Raw genomic sequence first — 3816 nt, forward strand, 5'->3', positions numbered from 1 at the left:
AACAGCCAAGATAGTACAGTAAGTTTTCAAACAGATTTATATCCAATGAAACTCGACAGAAACTCACAAAAACAGAGGACTAAACTGTGTCCACGGGTTATAAAGAAAATTCAGAAGGTGGGAAGAGATTACAGAAAACGAATTGCATATTTAGAATTTTGAGGATCTCTGCATGCCGACGCCGCCACGGGCCACGACCTCATATCTGCGAACAAGATGCCCGTAGAGGAAATGGTTAAAATGCACACATCGTCTGACATTTCACTGGAGCGCGACATCCAAAAAAAAAGGCGAACTCCGGGGGAGGGGGAGGAATGGGAGGATGCGGACGTACTCGTGGCCGGCGAGGGAGATCTTCTCCTTGTTGAAGACGGCGATGGTGAACTCGACTGACGGCATGGCGGTGCCGACCTTGGTCGGGGCTGCGACCATGGCAGCGACCGCGCGGTGGCTCGCACCCGCGCATGCGGGGTGGGATGTAGCCGTGGAGAAGGCGACGGAGGAGAATGAGCCGCCGGTGGCAGCTAGGGTTTCGGGATGGGCGAGGGTGGATGTCACGGAGGAGGTGGGCTGTGGCGGTTGGGAGGAGCGTGCGCCGGCGGTCTCTCGTCGGGCATATGGTAGCCGCGAGGAGTGGTGCGTGGACGACGCAGCCGGGCGGCTGGAGCGTGGACGCGGCGATACAGCGGCGCATGGAGAGGCACAGGTCGAGGCAAGCCGGTGGTTCGTGGGACTGGTGGTCCGGCGGCGCGCGGAGAGGCACAGGTCGAGGCGGTCCGGCGGACGGCGGCGCATGGAGATCGAGGCACAGGTGGAGGCGGTAGTTGGCGGTGAGGTTGTAGGGAAAGAGGTGGGGCGAGGCGTTTGGACCGCCTGCCGGTGAGGCATGGGCAGCGGTTTTGGTTTTGTTCCTGCGTGATGAAAGAGGAGAGGATTAAGGTAATGGCATGGTGGGTAATTAATTAAACATAATGGCATGATGGGTAATTAAAGCATAAAACGTGTTTGGTGTTTTGAAGCGATGTAGACCATCAGATTGCAGATTTGGATGGATAGGATGATTTGGTTCTCCGCCCTCTCTTTCTTTTATAGGGGCAGTAGATACACGTTTGACATTTCCCAAATAAATGATTAACATTTTTCAAAATTTATATTTTTGGTTGTCTACTTTTGTCATACACATTTATCATTTTTTGTATACGTCAGGAAAATTTCTTAAATACAGGTTTAACATTTTTTGAATACATGATTAATATTTTTGAGAACATAAATACATTTTGTCTACACATTGTAGATTTTTTGCATACATTGGGAACACTTTTTACATACAAATTTAATATTTTTCAAATACATGATCAACATTTGTTTTATAGATGTGTTTTGATGTCTAATTTCTTGTATACAAATTTTACAATTTTTGTATACATTAGAAAAGTTTTTTCTCTATGCGTGTAACATTTTTCATTTTTGTTTATAAAGTGATTTTTTATAAGGACTGTGATATTTGGCACATGTGTGCCATATAAGCAAAACTGCCACACCTCTACTTCTTTCACTTTAAAGTACCACACGGTCCCCCTTCCTTCAACCCCACCTTCTCCCAAACGACCTTACAGACTCACCTGGGAAATCTGCTTCTCCCGCACATCTCGCGCGCCCATCCCCGAGAAAACTGTCACTTCTTCATGTCTACCACATGATAAAAAAATATTGCGCATGTGGGATTTGAACCCACACCTCCTTGGCACCAAAGCGCGCCACCACAACAACCTCACCCTTGGGTATTTGTTGCTCAAACTAAAGAAACTAATCATTTTGATCTTTTTTTACAATTGTGTTACTACAAAAAAGTACGGAAAATTACCACTATTTTCCCTCGGGACAAAGTTACCATGGTATTCGCATGCAAATTATCAGACCTGTGTTGCGTAAGTTACCGTGCTATTTACATAGAACTTACCAGGTACTATGTTTCAACAACTACACCCCTTTCAAAGTTACCACTGTGTTATAAGGTCTTCGATGTGTAAAATATCATGGTACTTACACATAAGTTATCAGGGTATGTGTACATCAACCTCGTTCTTGGTCAAAGTTACCATGGGGGATTGTACATGAGTTACCAGGTCTACAGTTCGTATATTATCATCGTACTTACACCTAAAAACCTGGGTGTGTTTCGGTAACTTTTTTCATAACTTTTTCGATGTTTTTGCGTAACTTATCACGCCTATAGCGGGTCAAAGTGGGCCGTTTTTCTGGGCCAACCCACAAGCATATGTGCCTCCTCATGACACTAAACATTATGTGGCTTTTCTGTGGCACATCATGTGTTATGTTCATCTAAGAGGCCTCGCGAGGCGAGTGTATCTTTTTAACAACTTATTTTCCTTTGGTAAAACATTACCATCATGTTTATATTGTAACTTATCGGTTATGCGGTACTTATATTATCATGTTATTCACACAAAAATTATCGAGGATGTTTTGAACAACTTTTCCCCGGGACAAAAGGTTATCATGATGATTCTAGGTAACCTATCAAGCCCGCGATGCTTAAAATATCATGCTATTTACACAAAAATTATCAAGGGTATGTTTCAGCAAAATTTCCCCCCACGGGTCAAAAACTTATCATGGTGTTTAGTTATCGCGGTGCATATGTTTTCATGCTATTTACACATAAAAATACCAAGGGAGGGAGGTATAGTACCGTGCTATTTACACAGAAGATACCGGAGTATCTTTTCAAAAAAAATTCCCTATGGTCAAAGTTACCATGGTGTTTCTACCTCAGTTATCAGATGTGCGCTGCGTATATTACCATCTATTTACACATAAATTATCTGGTATATTTTCACATTTTTCTTCCCCAATGGTTAAAGTTACCATGATGTTTGTATCTAAATTATCAGGTCTATGGCGTGAATGTTATCGTGCTATTTATAAAAATTACCCGAGGCCGGGGTTCAACAAATTTCTTCCCAATGATCACAGTTACCATGATGCTTTCACCAAAGTTATCACGCCTTCAATGCTTATGACCATGCTACTTACACATAATGTACCGTGTGGTATACAAAAGTTATCATGTTGGTGGTGCGTCATTTATCGTGGTGGTGATGGAGAATTTACCATGGGAAAAGTTTATGTTTCAGATTTGATAGGTGAAACAAAAGTTTTTCAGTGATAAAATATTAAAGGCAAAACATGTCAAAAATAATATTTTCCTTAGCTTGTTAAACAATGAGTGTCATAGGTGAGATGGTTGGCTCCCTTCGTTGATTACCTGCAGACCAGAGATCAAATCCCAATTAAAGCATTGTTTTTGCCCAAAAATCTGAAAGACGCGTGGGGCCGTAACTGGTGATTGAAAGGAAGGAAATCAGGAGGGCGGGAAAGGAAGGAGATCACGAGGAAAGGAAGGAGATCGGGAGGACGTGCGGGAATGAAAGGAGATTGCGAGGAAAGGAAAGAGATAGCGAGGACGTGCGGGAAAGGAAGGAGATCGGGAGGGTGTGGCAGTTTTGCAATCTGCCACACGGTTGCCACTTACATATTTCGTTTTTATAATAGATATATTTAGAGTATTTCGAAATATAAGAAAAATAAAAAAAAAGAAAAACTGGAGGCAAGTGTTGAAGGATTGTGGTCCACGTTGGGCCGGCCCATTCTAGCGGTCGCCTACGCGAGGCTGCGCTACGTCTCGCTGTAAGTGAGACATAGTCGCGCTATGGTAGAGATCCTGAAAATGATTTTCAGGCGAGCAAATGAAAAGAACCATCTAATCTCGGTCTGTTATACCTAGTGACGGGC

Source organism: Triticum aestivum, chromosome 4A, assembly GCF_018294505.1.
Source record: "Triticum aestivum cultivar Chinese Spring chromosome 4A, IWGSC CS RefSeq v2.1, whole genome shotgun sequence".
In the NCBI taxonomy this organism is placed as follows: domain Eukaryota; kingdom Viridiplantae; phylum Streptophyta; class Magnoliopsida; order Poales; family Poaceae; genus Triticum; species Triticum aestivum.